This window comes from Dendrobates tinctorius, unplaced genomic scaffold (genome assembly GCF_039654945.1).
Source record: "Dendrobates tinctorius isolate UK_male_01 unplaced genomic scaffold, ASM3965494v1 ptg000201l, whole genome shotgun sequence".
In the NCBI taxonomy this organism is placed as follows: domain Eukaryota; kingdom Metazoa; phylum Chordata; class Amphibia; order Anura; family Dendrobatidae; genus Dendrobates; species Dendrobates tinctorius.
In genome coordinates this window covers 15,912,544-15,938,451 of record NW_027361868.1, presented here as the reverse complement: position 1 = coordinate 15,938,451, position 25,908 = coordinate 15,912,544, and the positions used below count along the sequence as shown (strand labels likewise).

The window sequence follows — 25,908 nt, the reverse complement described above, 5'->3', positions numbered from 1 at the left end:
CCAGATCTGCATTTCGGACAGCTGAATGGAAGCTGGGAGACTGTTTACAATATTTTTCACATGATCATTGTGGCAGGGTTTTTTTTTTTTGTGCTGTGTGAAAGGCCTTCTGTTTTCAGATGGCATTGAAAAGTTTACCGTCTTCCCCAGACAAAAGGAAGAGAGCTTCTTGCCAGGGGATGAGTAATGGACATGGCTGATGCACAATAAGTTTAGTCCAGCCTTAAATCTACTCGGTGTTCCAAGTCTTTCGGGTCTTTCTGCAAAAGCGACCATTGTCTACACCCTCTGCTCCGAGAGCGCATCAGATGAGCCATGAAGAATGCCAAGTGGGGAGGCTCAGTCCCAAACAGTTGCTCAGAGCGCCCAACTCTGGCATTTGCCCGTCTTAGGTTGGTAATAATACTTTGGAAGAGCATCAATAATTGGTTTATGCCTCAACTCCGACATACTGCAGGCCATCTGTACCGCATTCAGTTCCAGAAGAATCTCGCGAAGATTTAATATATTCCTCTGCATTCAATTAGCCTGATGAGTGTTATTATATGAGTAATTGATGGGAAATCAAGATAATGTTTATTGCTGCAAGTTGTATTTATTTTGCCACACACAGAAAGCCGAGACTCTCTTTAAAGTTTGGATCCTCCTTCCCCTTTTTGGAACAAAAAAAAAAAAAAAGCTGAAAAACATCTGCATCTGTTTTATGGCTTCGAGACTTTTTTCTTTTTTTTTTTTTTGCTCTTCGTAAACTCAAAAGAAAAAACCTTTGTTCCTTTTCTTAAAATACTGACTGTGATTCTAGATGGTCCTTAATCAGATCTTTTTAAACTCAAAATGAGATTGTTTTCATTAGGGCTCAACGTGAAGAAATATGTTTATTTTCTTAAAAACAGGATACAAAAATAAAAAGTGTCTATTTTTTTTCTTCTCTCCCTCTTAGGTTTGTTTTCCACTAGGGTATTGTTCGGTCTGTGTAAATTAGCTCATTACCATGATAATGATCTTTGAGTACTCAGTATATGTCCCTGCATAATTAATGGTAATTAATGAATGAAGCTTCCTAGATTGTATATTTCTTTTCTCTATTCGGATCCTTAAAGTTAATGCCCCCCCATTTCAGCAATGATTTTGTTCTTTCACTATAAAGAGTTACAATTTTTTTTTTAAATGGAATAATCTATATTTAAAGTTAGTAAAGTGCCTGCTTTTTGATTTAGCATTTAAAGTCCTTAGTAAAGTCTTAGGGTACCGTTACACTAAGCGATGCACCAGCGATCCCGACAACGATATGTCCCGGTCAGGATCGCTGGTGCATCGCTAAGTGGTCGCTAATGAGCTGCCACACAGGCAGATCTCACCAGCGACATAGCAGCGGTCGGGGGTCGCTACTTACCTGTCAGACGCAGCGATCCTGACGTCCTCCCACCCGCGTCCACGCGTCACTCATCTCCACAGCAGGAAGCCCAGCAGGAAGCTGACGACGAGAAATGGTCCAGGACGTTCTGGCACGATCAGTGATAATCAGCGGGGAAGCCGGTCGGAGGTGAGACTCAGACATAGCGATATCGCTAGCAATATCGCTGCTGCGTCACAAAACAAGTGACGTTTCAGCGATATTGCTAGCGATCTCGCTGTGTGTAATGGGGGCTTTAGTTAAAGGGAACCTGTCACCCCCCAGGGCGTTTTTAAATAAAAGAGCCACCTTCATCAGCACTACGGCTGCACTCTGTGAAGGTGGCTCTTACGTTTCTGACCCCCAGTAACGCTGAAATATTAGCTTTTATAAATAGGTCCTCATACCTGTAATGTGTCCCATAGGCATGGTGTGTCCCCCTGAAGCAGCCGCCTCCCCGCCGTCAATCATGTCTCTGCAGCATCTGGGCCCCGCCTCCCATAGTCGTCCATCATGCCCCTGTGCTGCCGTCTGAGCCCCGCCTCCCATAGACGTCCATCATGCCCCTGCTCTGCCATCTGTGCCCCGCCTCCTTCTGTCTCCTATGGCGGCGCCTGCTCTGTGAAAACAGTTCTCGGGCATGCGCAGTGTGCGCTGCCCATCAACTGACATCAGGCGATTATGCCTGTGTGTTGTGGAGGCCCCAGATCCTGCCCTGCAGTGTGTGTTATGATGTATTCACACTGCAGGGCAGGATCTGGGGCTTCCACAACACGCAGGCGTGATCGCCTGATGTCAGTTCACGGGCAGCGCGCACTGCGCATGCCCGAGAACTGTTTTCACACAGCAGGTGCTGGCATAGGAGATAGAAGGAGGCAGGGCACAGACGGCAGAGCAGGGGCATGATGGACGTCTATGGGAGGAGGTGCCCAGACGGCAGCACAGGGGCATGATGGACGTCTATGGGAGGCGGGGCCCAGACAGCAGCACAGGGGCATGATGGACAGCTATGGGAGGTGGGGCCCAGATGCTGCAGAGACATGATTGAGGCGGCTGCTTCAGGGGGACACACCATACCTATGGGACGCATAACAGGTATGAGGACCTATTCATAAAAGTTACTATTTTGGCATTACTGGGGGTCAGAAACGGAAGAGCCACCTTCACAGAGTGCAGCCTTAGTGCTGCTGAAGGTGGCTTTTTTGCTTAAAAATGCCCAGGGGGGGGTGACAGGTTCCTTTTAAGGGGGTTAGCAAAACTGAAATGATGACATGAGGGGGGATTACAAAAAAGTAAAAGCTTCTTTATTTTCTCCATTTGCGTGTACAGATAGCCACCTTGTGGCCTTTATCAAGCTGAAAAGATCATAAGGTCAAAACGTTGCTATCCGTACACAACTACGACTTCTGTGGACTGGGCGATGATGTGATTATGGCTTAATTTAGAATTATTAAAGGACTCTGTGCCATTCTTTCAATTAAATGACTTTATTCTGGGTGTGTGTTTATTTACAATATTACTATAGGATTAGTAATGGATAGGTGACTTATAGATATGAACTCCACTTGCCACCGCCACAGGGCAAGTGGGAAGAGACAGGCAACGCGCCTTTTCTGGGGTGGCTGCAGGCTGCTATTTGTAGGCTGGGGGAGACAATATCTATGACCCCTAACCAGCCTGAGACTACCAGTCCACCAGGTGTCTCCTTTACCTTGGCTGGCTGTCAAAAATGGGGAAAACTCATGCCGTTTTTTAAAATTATTTATTAAATTAATTTCAAAATATGGCGCGGGAACCCCTCTATTCTTGATAACCAGCCTTGCTGAAGCTCACAGCTGAGGGTTGCAGCCCGCAGCTGTCAGTTTTTCCTGGCTGGTTATCAAAAATACAGGGGAACCCACATCATTTTTTTATTTAATTATTTATTTATAGCACAGGCAACGGCTGATGAATACACCCATCATCCGCCGCCTGATCTCACTGATAACAGTTGAATACAACTCCAAACATTGTTGTCTGCTAGGGCTGATCGCAGCGCAAGCGGGGCACAGTAATGTGAGCTGTCTTCTCTCTCCTAACAGCACTGCTGATTTCCAGGCGCCGATACATGTCACTGATGACACACGGATGTCATCTGTGTGTTCATCAGTGTGCACGTGTCCGGGATGTTTTGTGGCCCGCACAGCTACCGGAAACACTGACGTCTGAAAGAGGCTATAGAGAACTCAATAATTTACCGAACTTTTACCTATTTTTAGAGAAAAAGCTCGGGAATCTGAACACGAGCCCGAATGTGCAATGTTCGTGCCGAATTTGAGATTGACGAACGTTTTCCAAACAAGTTCACTCATCTCTAATGTTGACATTTAGTTTCTTTCTACTTTTAGTTAAAGAGGTTGTCCAGCCATAAACATTAAAAAAGAAAAAACAGCTAGACATGATATAAAATAAAAAAAAGAAGTTGTAACCCTCCTGCTCTGGTTTCTATGTGAACGGTCTCTGTAATTGCTACCTACTTATCACTTGACGTCTAACCACTCCTATAATCATTCATGTAGTTGGAACATGTGTTACTTCCCTTCTGTATCGCCTTGCAGATGAATACCTGCTGTCTAATCACGTATCCACTGTAGCCAAGCAGCAATAGATGGTACATTATCTACTTGGGAAAATGAATTACCAGAAACAGGGCAGTGGGCCGGCAGAGAGATCGGAAAGATGAGTATTGAGTAGGATTTCCTTTACATATCAATAAAGAGGAAACACTTCTCTCTGTCTTCAGTGAAGGTGGGTTCACTATATGATGTTCATATGTTGAACTTAAATGGGTTATCTGGGACTTTTTTCCTTTAATGGCTAATCACTTATTGGTAGGTAGCAGCTAACTACCTTCATGTTCTGCTGTGCAACAATCTCTGCCTGCTCAGAATGGTTACTGACTGCTCTGGGCGGCATTTCTCCTGCTTCTTGTGACATCACATCTACTGAGAAATGCCTTCTCCTAGGGTGCCGTTACACATAGCGACGCTCCAGCGATCCCGACAACGATACAACCTGGTAAGCTACCGCGGCGGTCGTTGGGAACTTGTCACACAGCAGCTATTCTGACGATTCACGCCAGTGTAGGGTCGGTGTGCTGGGCTGGGGGGTGTCCCTCTGGATACCGCGCAGTAACGTACAGACACAAGCAGGAGGCAAGTTTCGGGTGCAGCAGGTCCAAGTTTATTCTTTCCCTCGCCATCCTCCAGACGGCCTCACAGCACACCGCACTTTCCTTCACAGTTCTCCGGTTACAGAACACAGGGTGACACACTTTCTCCAGGGACGTATATTTACGTACCGTCCCCTTTTACACTCAGTGACGCTCTGACAGCTCCGTCACTGTGGCTGCCTTAGGCCTATACACCAACAGTAATGTTACTGGTCAAGCGTCGTTCCAATACGGTGTCCCACACCCGGAGCCTCGTCTATACTGCGGTACTTCGTGTCAGGACCACCCCCCTGACTTCCTTTCTCCTCAGTCCCCCTGGTTGGGTTTTCCTCACAGGGCAGCAACTGTCACAGTCTCCTCATCACTTGAGCTCCCCATGGGGACTGGAACTTTCTGGAACCCTCCTGTCAAATTTATAGCTTTCCCGGTTCCCTTTAACTCTGCCCCATGACCAACGGTTTCTTAGCCCTAAGCTGATGTCAAGTCCTATGCTCACACTCCTCCCTGCCCTCTAATGTCAGTTCAAGGTACTGCACGTCACCTACACTTTCCTAGCTGTTTTCCCTTTTGAAATCTGACCAGTCAATCCGTCCGTCAGGTCACCTTCCCTACACCTGCGTCCCTGAGTTCTGCATCACCAACGAGGTCGCTCATCAGCGTCAAACACAGTGATGCATGCTGGCCAGTGGGGCGCCAACAATCAGCACGATCAGCGATATCCAGCGGGGGGGTGGTCACCGCTATGTGTCACACGTAGCGAGATCGCTGGTGAGGTCGCTGTTACGTCACAAAACCTGTGATGTTTCAGCGATCTCGCTAACAATCTCGTTATGTGAGATGGTGCCTTAACTCTCCACTCTATGACAATCTCTCCCGACTCAGAGTGGTCATGGACCGCTAATAGTGACAATTCTAATGCTTCCTGAGACGTCACATTGAAAGAGCAGTTCCTACTCTTTTGCTCTTCTATGTTAGGCAGTGGAAAACTGTCTATCAACGTCAATCAACACGACGATGACACAGATGCCCCATTGACAGGGCACAGTGAAAGAGATGGAATTGTGCTGTCAATTTGATTTTACGGGAAGCAGGAGAATTGCAGTCTGGAGTGATCTTTGAGCATTCTGAGTCAGGAGAGATTGTTGCAAAGCAGAATAGGCATGTAGTTAGAAAATGCTTACCAGTAAGTGCTAGTGTTTACCACCTTTAAAAAAAATGTCAAGGATAACCCCTTAAAATATAAAACAGTAGGAAACAAGGTGTTAAATTCCCTTTAGTGGATTTGAAGCTCAGGCCACTATACTATAAACACACAGATCTAGCTTTGGTTACCTTGACTGAGATAGCACATCTAATTTAACATCGGTCAATGACTTGAGCTGATCACAGCTATTCAACGACAGCCAATAAGATATGCATAGGGCTGACCTGAATTCTAGACACACAGAACAACTGCTATTGCAATCGTTTTTAAAGGAGTTGTCTGGGATGTTAACATTGATGGCCTATCCTTAGGAGAGGTCATCAATGTCTGTTTGGAGAGGGTGCGACACCTAGCACCCCTGCCAATCAGCTGCTTCCTGTGTCAGCTGCGGACGAAACTGCTCATTCAGAGACCTGCACAGCTCCATCAACTGTATAGTGGCTACGGCCCGGTACTGCACATCCGCCATCTATTCAAATCAACAGGGGTGGATGTGCAGTACCTGGCCATGGCCACTATTCCATCGACAGAGCTGTGTAGCTCCGTAAGTGAGCAGTTACGGTTGACGCCAACATGACTGATCAGCGGGGGTGCAAAGTATCACACCCCATCAATGTTAAAGTCTCAGACAACCACTTTAATGAAGGGTTTTGCTAGTTCATCAGGTAATTGCTGGCCTGTTTAGATGAGCTGATAGTCAGGACTTAGCATTTCTTCACTCCCCACTGAAATGGGCCTTAAGTTATCTTAATCCTTTAAGATGGTGCATTTTGACTCATGATACCTTTACTTCATCTGTATATTAAGAAATTAATTAGAATAAGATGTTGGACCTAAAAACAACATCGCGTTACAAAAAAAATGTATATTCATTGCAAGATGGCCATGGACATTTAATAAAGTAGATCCTGTAGATTTTATTAAGCTGCCATTGTTTGAACATTTATGGGGCTAATCCCACTAAACACATCAAGGAACCAGGTAGTGGATGGGTTATATTTTAATTTGACCAATACTATTACCTTGTGGCATCCTCATTGTGCTACTTACTTAACTTTATTTTGAAGTACGATGTTATAAATGCCATGATAGAATTAGATGCTGTGTCATATAAACATTAATTGAATGATACTTGTGGTCAGTAAGGTGCCTTAGAGGCCAAAGAGAGCAAATATGTGTTTTCCCAAATGTTTCACATTTTTTAAAATAAGGCATCAAAGTTATTGGATTTATAAATCAGAACATGTAATTACAATACAAATATTTCTGCTCACTCTGAACTGTACTTTTTTATTATTTTGTGTTTATTGCCCATTTTTACTTTGAAAAGAAGATCACATATGATCATTTGTTTTGCTTATTTAATTCTTTCAAATGTAGGAAATAAGTCGAGAGAGAAAGAGAACGATGGCGTCAAGACACCAACCTTTATCTCTGTAAAGTAGAGACCCTTTAGTAAAATGATGACAATTAATGAGGGTAGTTTTAGATCTCTGGTTTACTATTATGTTAGGGAAACATCATTTTCTTATGATGGCAATATGTAATAATTTGGAGCAAACTCTTAGATTAGAAAATAATACATTCTATTTAATAATTTATCTGTGAGATGAGTAAGTCTTTTGAAACTCCAATTCACAAACTTTGACAACATTTTCCCCAAAAGTATGTTTTGCAGTGAATCACAATTACTCCAATTACCCTGAAAAGACATGCCTAAAACTCTGATGTCTCATAGAACTGTATCCAACCCCTTTCAAACTCTTTAACGCAACCACAGCCTCTGTAATATCTAAAGCTGACCATAAACATTAGATAGCTCTCGGTCAAACGATGCTTTGGCCGAATGCCATCTCAACCGACATTCCCATACACAGGAGCACTCACTGGGATGAGAAAGCTGACACGTCGGCGGGTGGCTTATCTTAGGGAGAAAAATGCGATGGTAATCTGAAATTCTACATACACCTTCGACATCTCCCCTGGCTATCAGTTGGCTGAATCCATTTATATTGGCAGGTTCAGGCGACATTAATCTACTGTGTATGAGGGCCATAAGTGGCCTCTTCACATATTGCTATGGGAAACAAAAAGCCCAGTCACATGTTGTATGCAGAAACGAGTGTACAACTGTACACCTAAAGTGCAACCACTCTTATAAAAAAAAAGCCAACTCCAAGGAAAACTAAGACATAGGAGGAAATGGAGTATAGAGGTTTAAAATGGTAATTTTCATTATTAAACAAGGAGCGGGTGAGTCACTGTGACCTCCGGTGTGCGCGCAGATAAGATGCTTTCCCCACTTCCTCCTTGCACAGTCATCGCTAGGAACCATAACAATGACTATGCAGGGACGAAGTGGGGAGAGCATCTTATCGCCGTGCACACCAGAGGTCATTGGAGTGGAAGTCGCCAGCGTTTGCGCAGAAGATCCCTGAATGCAGTGCCTACAGAAGGGAGGATGATGTATGTATTTTTGAGCGAGTGCAGGGTGCAAGCGCAGGATTCTGGGGCCATAATTGATGCTGATGGGAGGGGGTAAATATTACAATGAGGGGATTTCTTCCATGCACCTCACGCCTGGAAGAAATCATTATCATAAAGAATATAACACTTCACAGAAACAAGATCATTAATATGATCCATACAGGTAGAGCAAGTGTAACATTTCTATTACCTGTATGCCCATATTAGTAGGTCATATATGTCCCAGGGGGTGCAGATTCCCTTTAACCTTCACCCTCTCATTATCTGCACTGACAACATATTTTCTATGGTTCCCACCTTGACTTCAAACATTATTCTTCTCATCTCATGAGGGGATGGCTTTTATGCTTTCTTGATCAAGGATTCTCCAGGAGTGGGCAGTCATGTGCCAGCTAGACATTTGTATGAGTTAGGCTGGACACGTCTAGTCAGAATGTGGTTGGAAGTATGCAAATCATATGCTTGCAGTCATATGGCTGCTCCTGGCACCGACACAAGATAATCCTGACGACCTGAACAACTCATTTAAAACTGGTAAAAAACAATATTGAGAGGTATCCCAGAACTTAAAAGGAACCTGTCACCAAGTATGACCGATATGAGATACGGCCACCACCTTTCAGGGCTGATATATAGCATTCTCTTTAAACTGCAATATATTTCTCTGCCCTCAACAGTGCACAGAAATACACCTTTGCTGGAGCGTGATGCCGAGGAGACTGCAAGAAGGAGGATGGCATTGCAAGAAGATGGGAAGCGGGGACCAAGACCAGAGTCAGACTGGACCGCCCTGCAGGGAGTATAAGAAAAGTTATTTTTCTTTTCTTACAGGTCCGGTTGGGGGCAAATATACAGCATTATAGAATGCTGTATAACAACCCTGAAAGTGTCTCATATCAGCGAAATCTGGTGACAGGTTGACTTTAAGGGAGAATTCAGCAAACAATTTTCACTAGAAGATTGGCATAGAAAAGTCACATTTTTTTTAGCATGGTTGTGCAAACATTTTGCTACTTTTGATGAAGTATGAAGAGGACCATAATGGGAAGGTGTGGCTTAGATTGGCCCAACAGATTCACTACATTTTATGCCACAAATGTGCCATAAATTATAGCAGAAATGGATTCCTGTAAGTGACATTTTCTGAATCTAGTCCACAGGCAGGCAAAAGAGGGGTCAAATTAATTTAGAGGTGCACAACTTGTAATGAACTTGGAACAATCATGAACTTCAGCAAACTCTTAATCAAGGCTAGCGCACAAAAAAGTGAGTCTTGATGAATTGTTCCTTAATCTTCTGCTTAAAAACTGACATGATTTTGTGCTTGAGTTAAGGGCCTGTCACACTAAGCGATATGGCTAGCAATATCGCTATGACGTCACTGGTTTTTGTGATGTAGCAGCGATATTGCTAGCGATATCACTATGTCTGATACTTACCTCCGACCGGCTCCCCTGCTGGTTATCGCTGATCGCACGAGAACGTCCTGGACCGTTTCTCGTCGTCAGCTTCCAGCTGGGCTTCCTGTGGCGCCGACGAGCTGCGCGTGTACGCAGGCGGGAGGACATCTTCATCGCCTCGTCTGACAGGTAAGTAGCGACCCCCGACCCCTGCGATGTCGCTGGTGAGATCTGCCTGTGTGGCAGCTCACTAGCGACCACTTAGCGATGAACCAGCGATCCTGACCGCGTCATATCGCTGGTCGGGATCGCTGGTGCATCACTAACTGTGACAGTACCTTTACACTTTTTTCCAAACTTTTATAAATTTATCTTCTCCAAATCCATTCACACTGTTTACATCTTGCCGCTGCCTGAACTGATAACAGCTTATCAGTGGGGGTGCCGGATGTCAGTTATCTATATTGGTGTAGTAACATAGTAACATAGTAACATAGTTATTAAGGTTGAAGGGAGACTTTAAGTCCATCTAGTTCAACCCATATCCTATCCTAACTTGCCCTAACATGTTGATCCAGAGGAAGGCAAAAAAAACCCATGTGGCAACAGTAAGCTTCACATTGGGGAAAAAAATTCCTTCCCGACTCCACATACGGCAATCAGACTAGCTCCCTGGATCAACGCAATATTAAGGAGACTAGTGTATATACCCTGTAATATTATACTTTTCAAGAAAGGCATCCAGTCCCTTCTTAAATTTTAGTAGTGAATCACTCATTACAACATCATATGGCAGAGAGTTCCATAGTCTCACTGCTCTTACAGTAAAGAATCCGCGTCTGTGAGTATGCTTAAACCTTCTTTCCTCCAGACGTAGAGGATGCCCCCTTGTCCCTGTCACAGGTCTAAGAGTAAAAAGATCATTAGAAAGGTCTTTGTATTGTCCCCACATATATTTATACATTGTAATAAAATCACCCCTAAGCCTTCGATTCTCCAAACTAAATAACCCCAAGTGTAATTCAAAGGGACCACTGATAGTGTAAACTATTTGTTTTTATAAAGATGAGTGAATTGACTTGATGTGAATTTAAAAAAAATAATCGTATTTACCTGAATCTGAATTTTTGATATTAGCTTCAAGGAAACCCAGCAAAATAGCAACCACCCACCATTTAGGTCTATCAGAGCAGGATAAAAATCAAAATCTAATACTCACCTCTCCTTTGCATTTCCCATACCCAGTGGTGTAACTAGAGTATGATGGGTCCCGGTGTAAAAATTGGACCTGGGCCCCCTCTGCATGTTGGTCAGGTGTATGGGCCCTTGGAGTGTTTTAAATCCTATAAAAACATACATATTCAGCCTCCATGTACGAATGTCCCCATCCTGCCACTTTCCTGTAATAATGTCTCCCATCCTAGCCCCTTTTTGTAATAAATTGCCCCCATCCTGGTCTCCATCGTGTAATGATGTCCCCATCCTGTGTCCCTACCTTTTATAATGTCTCCCATCCTGAGCCCCTTCTTCCCTTTCAGGCCCCAAAACTGGTATAATGTCCGCTCTGCTGCTCTTTTCTAACACATCACGAAAAAAAACAAAACAATTCTTCTTACCTTCCTCCACTTACACAAAGTGCTGAGTCCTATTCTATAGCTTCTGAGATTCTGTAGCTGAGTTCAGCGTGCCAGTCATAGGTGACACATGACATCAATACAATGTGTTCCCCCCTTGACATCAGCTTCCGGCCTCTAGTTGACCGGCGGCATGTATTGCAGTGCAGGGAGCTTATGAGTCTCTGCCCCAAAATACACTTCAGCTGAATGTGAATACTTGGATGCACATTAAGCTGAAGTAGGCGCCCTTCCTTCATTGGCCCGGTCACGGTCGCACAATCTATGACCACAATCGCCACACCCCTGCCCATACCTGTGATGCCACCGCTGATCCTCTGATCAGGGCCTCTGTATTCCGCTTGGTTTCTTCTATCTTCCTTCCAGTTGAGCATAATGCAAATTAAAGATATGCTGTACACCACACATGACCGCATGTGATTCACTCCACATGATGACGTGGGGCCTAGCGAATGAAGACCGAGATGGAAGAGAAATTAGACATAGTAGAAATAATATAGAAGAAAAACATGCAGGAGGAACAAGGAGAGGAGAGTATCTAAATCTAATTTCCTCCCTGACTTGAGCAAATCTGTCCATATTGGATTTAGGAAGATTCGCTCAACTCCATTTTTTATTGCTATTGAATATTGAATCTACTTAAAAATGGCTACCTTCACTACTTAAAGGGAATCTGTCATCATGTTTTTGCTATGTAATCTTAGAACAATATGATGTAAGAACAGAAACCCTAAATATTTAGCTCTGTATTACTATAACCCCAACCACACCACTGATTGACAGCTTTCTGTGTACATTGTCCATTCGCAGAAAGCTGCGAGGTTACACAAAGCAGTTGACTAGGAGGCACAAGACAACTAGTCCTGTAGTGATAATCGCCTGCTGATAAAACACTTATTTTATTGAAACTACAATAAGCAGCCCAGTAATTGACACATCGTTGGAATCAGGGTCTCTGTCCATACATCATGCTGCTCTAAAGAGCAAAAAAAAAAAAACTGCAGACAGGTTCCCTTTAAAAATAATATTATAATTATTATAATAAAAGTAACTGTGAAAAGAAGCAAAAATTCTCATTATGTTTCATTTACATGGAGGAGAAATTGTTGGATTTGTTATAGTTAGATTTTTATTATTTTTTTGTCTATTTTGAATTTGCATTTTTTTTGTGTTTTTGTAATGTATATCAGACATTTCTAGCTCAGACTGGACCCATTTGCTAAATGCACAATACTTGGTTGTTATTTTTACAGTTCTTTTCAATTAAGGAGTATTTGTGGTTCCCTAAGGAAACATATGGAATTGGCTGATATACCTTTCAACCTACTAAACCCCTTTCAGACGCTGTGGGAATAGAATCAGATTTCACAGTGTCAAGCAATGCATTATTTTTCAACAACACTGCCAAATGGGCTAGATAGAGCCACTTAGAGAGCCATTTTCCAACAAAACTGCGTTCATATATTTGCACACATTTAAATCTATCTTTGACCTCTGCGCGAAGCAGTTACTGGGATATTTTAATGAAAGCTACGAGAAAAATAATAAAATCACTGTTTACGTGATATACGATTTATAAAGACACGATTAAACTAAGAATGCCTTCTTTATGTTCCTCTTTTTTTTCAGTGCATGAATAGATGCCCTCGGGGTTAAAAAGTATCATTTACATTTAAATACGCCCATTGGAAACATGTCAACACTCGCATAAAACAATGGCATCCATTACAGAGTTAATTTCCAAACTAGACTAGCTTACTTTATTATTCAAGACAAACAATAAATCCAGGATTAGGAAAAAAAAAAGAACTCGCTCTTGTTAATATTAGAGTATTTTTTTTCGAAATGTTTTCCATTTTTCTGATTAAGCATCAGAACATTGGTTTACTGGAAGTTAGAATTTTAAATGAACAACGTGGTATAACAACCACTTAAGAAAATGCAAAAATTTATTTCTCATTTTTGTTGTACTTTGTTTTTATTGTAATCTTTTCCAATTGTTCCATTCATCTTGATTTTATTTTTTGCCCAGCTTAAAAAAAAGACTAAAAATAGAATTGAAAATTGTATTTACTGTATTGTAAATGGTTCGATCGCATCAGATAATTTGTTATGTTTCATTTTGGATGGAAAATAAGTTTAGAGACAATAACACTTGGGTCAAGTCATCGATCCTTGAACCCTATAAAATTGAGATACTTTAGTAAAAATTAACTGAGGTGTTCTGAGTTCCACAATGGGAGGCAATGCTGACTGTTATAGATTTCTAACTTACTTGTAAAAAGGGAAAGATGCTTTTTATTGATAGTGATGGTGTATATAATAATATTGCATGTAGCAAAATATTGGATGTGAAAATAAATCGTCCTTTTCTTTTGTGAACTGACATTTGATTGCTGACTATCTTAAAGTGGTTGTCCAAGACTTTAACATTGATAAGTTAGCAACGTTACAATACAGTAAATACAATTTTCAATTCTATTTTTAGTCTTTTTTTTAAGCTGGGCAAAAAAAAAATCAAGATGAATGGATGAGCGGGGTTAAGACACCCGGCACTTCCACCTATCAGCTGTTCCTGCTGTCGGTGGCGTAAGAAACTCACATGGACGCATCACGCATGCGAATTTCATACTTACATTCACGTGACAACAAACTCAATAATCTTTATTTTTATATAGCACTAACAAATTCCGCAGCGCTTTCCAGTTTGCACACATTATCATCGGTGTTTCCAATGGGGCTCACAATCTAAATTCCCTATCAGTATGTCGTTGGAATGTGGGAGGAAACCGGAGTGCCCTGAGGAAACCTAAGCAAACTCCTAGGATGTATTAACAGAAGCATACAGTCTAGATCACGTGAAGTCATTATTTCCCTCTACTCCTCTTTGGTCAGACCTCATCTGGAATACTGTGTCCAGTTTTGGGTGCCACATTTTAACCCCTTAATGACCAGGGGTATTTTTGGTTTTACATTTTCATTTTTCCCTCCCCTTCTTTCCAGAGCCATAACTTTTTTAATTTTCTGTTTATATGGCCATGTGAGGGCTTATTTTTTGCGGGACGAGTTGTACTTTTAAATGACATCATTGGTTTTACCATATCGTGTACTCGAAAATGGGAAAAAAATTCCAAGTGCGGTGAGATTGCAAAAAAAGTGCAATCCCACACTTGTTTTTTGCTTGGCTTTTTTGTTAGGTTCACTAGATGCTAAGTCTGACCTGCCATTATGATTCTCCAGGTCATTACGAGTTCATAGACACCAAACATGTCTGTGTCCTCTTTTATCTATGTGGTGAAAAAAAATTCCAAAGTTTTCTAAAAAACAAAAAAAAAAAATTTGCGCAATTTTCCGAGACCCGTAGCGTCTCCATTTTTCATGATCTGGGGTCGGGTGAGGGCTTATTTTTTCCGTGCCGGACTGACGTTTTTAATGACACCACATTTGTGCAGATACGTTCTTTTGATCGCCCGTTATTGCATTTTAATGCAATGTCTTGGTGACCAAAAAAACGTAATTCTGGCGTTTTGAATTTTTTTCTCGCTACGCCATTTAGCGATCGGGTTAATGCTTTTTTTTCATTGATAGATCTGGCGATTCTGAACGCGGCGATACCTAATATGTGTATGTGGGATTTTTTTTTTACTGTTTTATTTTGATTGGGGCGAAAGGGGGGTGATTTGAACTTTTAGGTTTTTTTAATTTTTTTTATTTTTAAACATTTTTTTTTTTTTACTTTTGGCATGCTTCAATAGCCTCCATAGGAGGCTAGAAGCATGCACAACCCGATTGGCTCTGCTACATATGGGCGATGAGCAGATCGCCCATATGTAGCAGATTTACTGCTGTGCTTTCAGCGCCGACCACCGGGTGGCGCTGAAAGCCTTATGCCTGGAACAACCATAGAGGTCTCATAGAGACCTCTGGTTGTCCAGGCAACGTGACACCGACCCCCGATCACGTGACGGGGGTCGGCGATGACGTCATTTCCGGCCCGGCGGCCGGAAATTCTATTTAAATGCCCGCTGTCAGCTTTGACAGCGGCATTTAACTAGTTAATAGGCACGGGCGGACGGCGATTCCGCTCGCGCCTATTGCGGGCACATGTCAGCTGTTCATAACAGCTGACATGTCCCGGCTTTGATGCGGGCTCAGCGCCGGAGCCCTCATCAAAGCAGGGGAAATGTCTGATGACGGACTGTGTCCGTCATTGGACATTAAGGGGTTAAAAAAGACATCAACAAACTGGAGCAAGTTCAGAAAAGAGCGACCAGAATGGTAACCGGTCTGCAAACCCTGTCTTATGAGGAAAGGTTGCAGGATTTGGGAATGTTTAGCCTGCAAAAGAGAAGCCTGAGAAGAGACTTAATAACTGTCTACAAATATCTCAAGGGCTGTCACATTGCAGAAGGATCATCTTTATTCTCATTTGCACAAGGAAAGACTAGAAGCAATGGGATGAAACTGAATGGGAGGAGACACAGATTAGATATCAGAAAAAACTTTTTGACAGTTAGAGTGATCAATGAGTGGAACCGGCTGCCACGAGAGGTGGTGAGTTCTCCTTCAATAGAAGTCTTCAAACAGAGGCTGGACAGATATCTGTCTGGGATGATTTAGCGAATCCTGCTTTGAGCAGGGGGTTGGACCAGATGGCCCAGGAGGTCCCTTCCAACTCTATGATTCTATGATTCCTTGCAGATATTGTCCTTGGTGGGATTTGAATCCAAGAACCACTGAGCCACCGTACCACCTATAACTTCTCTGTTTTCCCACTGAACATTGAATTAGGGAGAGTAGCTAGGCTGGCACGTGACTAAGTGCACACATCCCATCTGTGCTTGGGTGTTGGGGTGCGCCGAACTGAGTTCTTGCCCCCGGTACCAGAAAACCTAGATACACCTCTGATGTCATGCACCAGCATGTAGATGTCAGTTTCTGGCCTCTGGTTGACCATCGGTTTGCATTGGTATTACTGTTCAGAGTCTATGAGCAGCAATCCATTTCAATTGAACGTGAGTCGAAGGGCAGACATTCTACTAAAATAAAGTGCTGCAGGCGCAAAAATGTCACTTTGTCCTTCAAAAAATGCGGCCCCCCAAATGCAAAGTTTTTCTATATGCGGCCCATTTACCCAGTTGAGTTGGAGAACCCTGCCTTAGAGGATCTCCAATTCCAAAGAGCTAGGAATAAAAGGTGCTTTGCTCGAATAGGATAACATATTTTGGAGAAAAGACAAGTTTTGTTTTTTGTTTTTAAATCCAGTTTGGTTTCTGTGTACTGTCGCCCACTTTCACTAATAGAGTTATATAGTTGGACACCGCACACATGCACTTTCCACCCAGCCTTTCTCAAAAGCCTTTCTTGATCCCACATGCTCTGCCCTCTTTGGCTTAAGATTTTCGCAATACTCACTACAGATGTCTTTAGCTTAAATTTCCGTGGGAAATTTATTTGACCCACCGAGAACACCTGCTAAGACTTTAACCTGTTGAGTATTTTGCCTTGCAGTGTCTTCGAGATAACTTTCTCCTTTAATTTTTTAATGTGACGCCTAATAAAAATCCGAAAAAAGCAACGTTCGTTCATTTCATTCTACCAATTCAAAAATCATTTCAGTAAGAATTTCAGGATAGTTCAATGCACGTGTTATGTCACTTGTAAAATACCTTTCGAGCAACGTGTTACAATGCCCCCAAGCATGACAGCAATGCTCTGCTCCAGAAATGGCAACATATGTTGTTTGTAGCTACATCTGCAACCCAATTTACAACTGTTTCCATTACTATGAAAGTAAAGGGGGCAATTACCCAACAAAGAATTTATTTTACTTTTCACTGAATATACGTATAGGTATATAGCTATACCTACAGTCATTTTATCTACATGGAATTGTGTTTTCAAATCAATTTCATTCAGTTTAACCATAAAAATATTTATTCCTGTGTTGACATACCTAATTTACGGCATTTGTGCAGCTGTTTTGGCATGACACAACAGGATTTTGAGTAGTTATGGATATGCAAGAGTCAATACAATACAATATTAGAAAAAGACACTGCAGCACGTATAGCCAATTTTAATGGAGACAACCAAACACAATCAGTCTGCCATTTGGAAAATGTAAATGTTGAGGTCCAGCAATTAGAACGTCGATGCATCATGAGAACGAGAAGATCCGATACCTGATCCCTATGGAATCTTAAGACCTCATACACATTCCACTAATATCTGATTTTAGTCTAATGTGTATCTGGTTCATTAGCCAAGCTGTCATGGTCAAAAACATGAAAAAAAAAGTCATACAATTTGACTTTTAGTCATCTTAAAATTGACATTTCAGTCCCAATTTCATGCATTTCAGTGAAAAGATTTTCTAACATATATGTAACATATATGATCACTTTCCCTCAGATGTCTTAAGGGCCTGTCACACTAAGCGATATCGCTAGCAATATCGCTATAACGTCACTGGTTTTTGTGATGTAGCAGCTATATTGCTAGCGATATCGCTATGTCTGATACTTACCTCCGACCGCTCCCCCGCTGGACCGTTTCTCGTCATCAGCTTCCTGCTGGGCTTCCTGCTGTGACAACGAGCGACGCGTGGACGCGGGCGGGAGGGCGTCTTCATCGCCTCATCTGACATGTAAGTAGCGACCCCCGACCCCTGCCATGTCGCTGGTGAGATCTGCCTGTGTGGCAGCTCACTAGTGACCACTTAGCGATGTACCAGCGATCCTGACCGCGTCATAGCACTGGTCGGGATCGCTGGTACATCGCTAAGTGTGACAGTACCTTTAGGCAATGTGATTGGTTTAAGATCATAAGAAAAGAAAAGGTCAGCTCACCCATTAAACATCCAGGATCCAGAGCACGAGAAGTCTGCGGTGCAGCAGGATTAGTAATCGATCAAAAAAGAAGGCTCCTTTTGTCAGATAAAATCCACAGTTTATTGAAATAAATTCTTTAAAATAACAGCATAATAGCAAACAGCATATATGTCACTAGCCTCCAAGGGGTTAGCTTGTACGGGCAGACGCATTTTGAGCCTTGTGATTCTTAGTCATTGCAATCCACTCAGGTTTGTCATCTGTCAATGGAAATATAGTGGACTTCCACGTAACTGTTAGTACAAAAGCTCTGGAAAAGCAAAATGGCTCTTCATATCCCAAAAGAAATCCAGTGAATTCTGCGCCACCAAATCCAAATGCTCCCTCCCTTTGGAGCCCCTCAGTGTAACTAAACCACATTTAGCACCCACATGTTTGGCATTTCTATAGTGATGAGAGCCCACCTAATTTACAGTTGCATGCCCCCAGAGCCATGAGCTGGGTACACAATGTACTGGTTGCTATAATGAATCGGTCACTACAACGGTAGTTTGCAATTTTCACTCAGCAATATGCACTACTGCTTGCTTGAGGAAACACCAATGAAGTTAAAATCATCACTACACCTGTAGATAAATTCCCAAAGAGGTATAATTTAAAAAATGAGGTCACTTGAAGGGGAATTCTGTCTTCTAGCACTTAGGGGCTCTGAATATGGAGTCAACAAATTGTTCTAGGAAAATATGCTCTCTAGGTGGCAAATAGCGCTCTGTCTCTTCCATCTCTTGCTGTGTGGCTAAGCAGTACTGTACAGCCAGATATGGGGTATTTCCACATTCAGTAGAAATTGTGGGACAAATTTTAGTTCCATTATTACTCATTTCCCAGTTTGAAAATGTAAAATCTGGGGCTAAAGCAAAATTTTGGTGGTAAAAATGTAATTATTTTTTCTTCACAACTCAATGGTATAAAATTCTGTGACCCAGCTGTGGAGTCAATATGATCACTGCAGCCCTAGATAAATTCATTGAGAGGTGTAGTTTGCAAAATGGGGTCTCTTATGAGGGTGTTCTGCTGTTCTGGCACCTTAGGGGCTCTGACAATGTGACATGGCACCTTCAAACCAGTCCAGCAAAATCTGAACTCCAATATGGCGTTTCTTTCCTTCTGAGCTGTGCACTGTGCCTCAAAAGTAGTTTACAACCACATATGTGTTATTGACATACTCAGGAGAAATCGCAACAGATTTTGGGTCCATTTTTTCCTAATATCCTTGAGAAAATGAAAAAAATTGGGGGCTAAAACAACATTTTTGGGTGAAAAACATTTTTTATTCATTTCCACAGATCAACGTTGTAAAATTCTGTGACGCATCTGTGGATTCAAGATGCTCATCACACAATTGAATAGATTACTTGAGGGCTCTAGCTTGCAAAATGGGGTCACTTGTGGGGATTTTCCACTGTTTAGGCACATAAGGGGCTCTCCAAACACAACATGACACAATTCCATCAAAGTTTGCATTCCAAAATGTTACTCCTTCTTTTTGGAGCCCTGTTGGGCACCCAAACAGTAGTTTACGCCCACATATGGGGTATTTGCATACTGAGGAAAAATTGCACAATTGTGGGATCAATTTTCCCCTGTTACCTTGTGAAAATAACACATTTGGGACTAAAAGAAAATTCTTGTGGAAAAATGTAATTTTTTTTATTTTCATGGCTCTACGTTATAAACTTCTGTGGAGCATTTGTGGATTCAAGGTGCTCAGCACACATCTAGTAAACTTCCATGAGGGGTCTAGTTTCAAAAATTGTGTGACTTGTGGGGGTTTCCACTGTTTAGGCCCATCAGAGGCTCTCTACATGCGACATGGCATCGGCTAATTATTCCAGCATATTTTGCATTCAAAAAGTCATATGGCACTCCATTACTTCAAAGCTCTGACGTGCGCCAAAACAGTAGTTTTCCTCCACATATTGGGTGTCAGTATACTCAGGAAAAAATTGACAACAAACTGCATCATGCAATTTCTCCTGTTACCCTTGTGAAAATGAAAAATTTGGGGCTAAAAAAAGGTGCTCCTTCCATTCCGAGCTCTACTGGCTGTGTGCCAAACAGTGGCTTTCCCCTACATATGGGGTATCGGCATGCTTAGGAGAAATTTCACAATACATTTTGGGATCCATTTTTCCATGTTACCCTTGAGAAAATAAATACATTTGTGTCTAAATTAAAATCTTGGGACAAAAAGTTAAATGTTAATTTTTTCCTTCCACATTTCAAAAACTCCTGTGAAGCACCTGAAGGGTTAATAAACTTCTTGAATGTGGATTTGAGCACCTGAGGGGTGCTGTTTTTAGAGTGGTGTCACTTTTGGGTAATTTCTGTCATTTAGGCCCATCAAGTCACTTCAAATGTGACGTGGTCCTAAAAAAATGGTTTTGTTGTCAAAATGAAAAATTGCTGGTTAATTTTTAACTCTTATAATTTCCCAACAAAACAAAATTATGTTTAAAAAATTATGCTGATGTAAAGTCCTCATGTGGGAAATTTTATTTATTAACTATGTTGTGTGATATATCTCTTTGATTAAAGGTTATAAAAATACAAATTTTGAAGATTGCAAAATTTTCCACATTTAAGCCAAATTTCATTTTTTCACAAATAAATGCAAGTCATATCAAAGAAATTTTACCACTAACATAAAGTACAATATTTCATAAAAAATCTCATAATCAGTGGAATCGGTTTAAGTGTTCTAGAGTTATTACCTCATAAATTGACAATGGTCTGAATTGTAAAATTTGGCCTGGTCAGGAAGATGAAAACAGGCTTGGGGGCTGGAGGGGTTAGTAATGTTCTGAACTGGCCCATGAGGAACCAGTGAAGGATTAACAGAGAGAAGAGGCAAAAGAGTAACAATAGAGAAGTGGAATAATTGTGCAACAGAGTTTAGTGTAGATTGAAGTGAATGAGTATTTGTTACACCGCTCTGTCATACTGTTCCAGTCCTGCTGTCCTACTCCAGTCCTGCCTCCGGTGTTCCTGTTCCATCCTGTTCCAGTCCTGACGTCCTACTCCAGTCCTGTCTCCGGTGTTCCTGTTCCATCCTGTTCCAGTCCTGCCTCCGGTGTTCCAGTTCCATCCTTCTCCAGTCCTTCCGTCCTCCTTTATTCCTGTCTCCTGTGTTCCAACTCTGTCCTGTCATCTACACTTCAGCTCCTCCACGTTCCAGTGTGTAGCCTTACTCCATTCCTGTCTCCTGTGTTCAAGCCCTGTTCTGTCATCTACACTTCAGTCCCACTGTCCTACTCCAGTCCATCCTGAGCCGCCCCTCACAGTACCGGCTATCGTGGTACCCGAACCCCTGGGCCTGCTCCTAACAGTCCCTGTATAGGGGTCGGTTCCACCTGGCAGCTTGCCCGGGGCCCCTCGGTGCCACGGTCCAGAGGGTCCACTCCTGGAGATTCCGGCTCCTGACCACCCATGCTAATAGTATTAAAAGGGAAGCCACAGAGAAGAAAGTTGTATTAATCTAAGTGGGAGATGATAAGGCCATGTACTAATATTTTTGTTGACCACGGCTTAAAAACAATGTGGATTTGAGAAATATTTTTTAGTTGGAGATGTCAAGAGGTGGTAAGGGCTTAAAATCATGCTCCCTTGGATATTTTAAAAGACTTGTTTAGTATATGTTTTGTAAGAAACTGTAAAAGGTCTGTCATCTGCATCCATAAGACTTTTAGTATACCTTTGTATGCCTCAGACTTCATATAGAGGCAGATTGCCTCATGTGAGAAGATCAGGACTAGAACTTTATAGCGCCACCTCTTGGAAGCAGCAAATCCTACAAATCAATATCAACCCTTTAATAAGTCTTGTAATATTCCTTTTTGGTCAGACCTCATCTGGAATACTACGTCCAGTTTTGAGCGCCACATTTTAAAAAAGACATCAACAAACTGGAGCAAGTTCAGAAAAGAGCGATCAGAATGGTGACCGGTCTGCAAACCCTGTCTTATGAGGAAAGGTTGTAGGATTTGGGAATGTTTAGCTTGCAGAAGAGAAGACTGAGAGGAGACTTAATAGCTGTCTACAAATATCTCAAGGGCTGTCACATTGTAGAAGGATCATCTTTATTCTCATTTGCACAAGGAAGGACTGGAAGCAATGGGATGAAACTGAATGGGAGGAGACACAGATTAGATATCTTTTTGACAGTTAGAGTGATCAATGAGTGGAACAGGCTGCCACAGGAGGTGGTGAGTTCTCCTTCAATGGAAGTCTTCAAACAGAGGCTGGACAGACATCTGTCTGGGATGACTTAGTGAATCCTGCTTTGAGCAGGGGGTTGGACCAGATGACCCAGGAGGTCCCTTCCAACTCTACGATTCTATGATTCTATGACTTAGGGAAAAAGCAAAATTAGAATCTCAATTTGCAGACAAGGTGTTTCAGGACATTGCCCCTCATCAGTGCAAAGCATAAGATCTGATTTGGCTAGGTGAGAGGCTCTGGACTGAGGTCTAAGGGATAACATTTCATCTTGCGGAGAGTAGCATACTTGCCCTGGAATGCCAATGTAAGAAGGCTTATTCGCAGTGCAAGTGGTGCTATAGAGTTCTAGGCCTCTTCCTCTCTAAAGAGGCAGCAGTAGGCCAGAGGAGCAGTAGGCCGCTTTCACACTTCAGGCCTTCGGTATCCGGCATGGTGCGGTGTAAAACCGGACTGCCGGATCCGGCGCCTGTTACGACCCGTGCTGTTTCATTGCTGCTGCATTGCACCGGATGGAAATGCGGCGCGTCCGTTTTTTTCCGGATCCGGAGAAAATAGCCGGTCCAGCGTCTGGAAAAAATGTTGCATGCAACGTTTTTTCCCAACGCCGGACCGGTTTTTCGCACTGCGCATGCCCAGAAACCTTCTCTGCCAGGAATATATCCGACAGAAAGAAGGATCCGGTGTCTGCGTATGCGGCCGGATCCGGTAGTCCGTTTTTTTGACGCCCCATGCCGGATACCGAAAGACTGAAGTGTGAAAGCAGCCTTACACGGTGAATAAGCCTCTTTTCATTGGCATGCCAGAGTCGGTATATCACTCTCCGCAAGGAAAAATGTTACCCCTTAGACCTACAGAGGGAGAGGCGGTTCCTACAAATGCATTACAAATCTGACCTCTCCCAAAAATGAAGCATGCTACAGTGACCCATTGATTCTAATAGAGAATATCTTTGCAAAATTTCATGGTTCTTTTCAAAGGAGTTATACAGTACCCAGGGCTCTGACATATTGAACCCTGAGTTTCAGTGAAGTGGAAGTAAAACATGCATAATCATAGTTCATCATACAAAATTTGGTTGGTGGTCTCTGTATCTAGAGCCATTCTTAAAACTGAGAATGACAGGTCACACTCACCGATTTCGGTAGAAAGATGTCTAGGCATACATCAGGGCTATAAAAAAACTGCATCCACCGTTTTATAATATTTATGGTTAAAACTGATCATTAAAAATATTCACATTTTCTCTTAATATTGCACTTCGCCCTGTGAAAACATCAAAAAAGAGCATCTTACACCAATCTACGTGCTTGGCAATTGTATCTATGTAGCACATTATGCGTTGTCAGCGTCTTCTCTAACTCATCACTGACCCGATTGTCTCGGTTCATAAGGAAACCACTTGATACTGGTTTTGTCTGTATGACAAGTGGAAACGATGTATTACACGTACCCTGGTACAGGATGGTCAGGACTGCAAGTTGGTCCAGCTGTTCCAGCTGTTGCTAACCTTTACTTTTCCTGTTACAGACAGCCATCTAGTGACTAAGCAAGGTCTTGAAAACGTCAGGTTGCTAAACAGCTGAGACGCCTCAGGTTTTAGAGTTGAATTCTAGATATAGATCTTCTGGAATGTATTTATATACCTCCCACACATTTTTACCAAGAGGCAGGGTGGAGATACTGGCTGCCTTTAATCAAGTTCTTTGTCTTGATTCAGCCCTTAAAGCAAAATTCAAATCTGTACAGAAAAAAATAGAAATAAGAATCTGGGAAATAAAAAGTTGTTTTCTGTTCCTTAAATACTTGACATGTGCAGTCAATCGTAGGTCACAATCGACCTTTTAGAAAATGTGAAAATAAATATATCACGCTGAGCTATTAATATTGTTGTCTCAGATTGGAAAAAAATTGACATATGACATAATAGTACATTGTATGTCGGCTTCCTTAACTTTGATGTGGGCTCAGGAACTTAGTCCATATCTTTCCCCACAAATGATTGCTGTATTATTCAACCATCATCTGCCTCTAACAGCCACGAATGGAGAGCAGCTCCATCTGCTACTGTTAATCTGCTAAATGTCGTTCTCAGTTTGTAACAGTGGCATTTACAGCGCACTGCCCAGGGGGTGTTCAGTTCTAACCATCCATTGGTGCACTCGCAATCACAGGGTGCTGGTGGTTTGCTGTTATGCCCAGAGGTCTCCTAAAGACCACCGCGGCTGGCGTTCATAGAAAGCATGATTTTAGATATACACAGCAATGCTATGGTGCTAGGTTCCTAAGGTTCAAGTCCCCAAAAAGTACTAAAAAATGCAGCAAAAAGTTAAAAAATTCAAACATTTGAAAAAAACAAAACACAAAAGTACGAATTCTTAACCTTTTCCCACATTAAAAAGAGAAATCAAAAATAAACATATGTAGAGTTAAATTGAAGGGATGTTCTCTAAACTTCTATACATTTTAATTCTAAATGCCTATTTATTTAATATCATAATCTAATCTTTTTTCTAATACACTTAAAAATTCCCTATCCTCCCTTCACTACACTAAGTGATTTGTTATTTTTTTACTACATCCTCCTTGTTGACATTTTGTTTGAGAATCCCAGTGATTGTTGGGATGCTCAAACAAAGCGTCATCATTGGGCAGAGGCTGGGGTTACTGCCGCAACCTCTACCCTCTCCATGAACTGAAGCGTCATCAATGACCTCTGTTTTAAGGGCTGGGCTAGTCCCTGTTCTACTGAGCATGTGTCGATTGTCAATTCCGGCATATGTTTAGAAGACAGTGACAGTGCGCTCTCTCAACGGCTCAGATGAGAAGTAACGAGCCAGTAAGAATATGCAAAGACCAGTGCTGCACTGCAAATAACATCACTTACTGGATGGTGCTGGCCTCTGCTTTTCCTGATATTCTTACAGCCTGCACTGATAGAGCATTCTCTTGCCAACTCGGTACTTCTAATCTGAGTCAGTGAGAAAGCGCACTGTCACTGTGCATATTGACATCCAAATAGAAAATGAAGACAGCGTCTCAAAAGTTGGTGAAAAATTCTTTCAGTTTCTTTATTCTGCCCTCTGTGGCGACGTTTTCGATCTTACCTGATCTTTTTCAAGCATGCGAAGGACTCTCTGGAATTGACGTGTGCCTCTATTGTGGGTAAAGTTGACCCCCTATTGATATGAGGTGCTGTGGATATTTTATTCTTTGATTGTGCATATTGACAGTGACTAAAATCTACTGAGCATATGTTGACAGTAGAGCAGGGACTAACTCAGTCCATGAAACAGAGGCCACTGATAACACTTTGTTTCAGAGGGTTGGGGGAGACACTTCAGCAGTGACAGCAGTCTCTGCCCCCTGACAATGTTATACTTGAGTATCCCAGCAGGCACTGGGATTCTCAAATGAAGCGTCACCAAAGATGAAGTAGTAAAAAAAATAAATAAGTTAGTGCAGTGA

General features: G+C 42.2%; 1 long non-coding RNA gene across 3 annotated transcripts in view; it reads right to left on the bottom strand.

Annotated features, from left to right (window-relative positions):
• The window catches only part of LOC141056971 (uncharacterized), a 40,950-nt gene that overhangs the window by 12,350 nt on the left and 2,692 nt on the right, over window positions 1-25,908 (bottom strand). The window contains exons 2-4 of one of the 3 annotated variants that reach the window (XR_012221964.1): window positions 23,894-24,181; window positions 23,577-23,706; window positions 11,625-11,774 (exon numbers count right to left, since the gene is read on the bottom strand). This is a non-coding gene — a long non-coding RNA (uncharacterized lncRNA). The remainder of the gene's footprint in view (window positions 1-11,624; window positions 11,775-23,576; window positions 23,707-23,893; window positions 24,182-25,908) is intronic. The other 2 variants (XR_012221965.1, XR_012221966.1) reach the window with 2 other exon arrangements.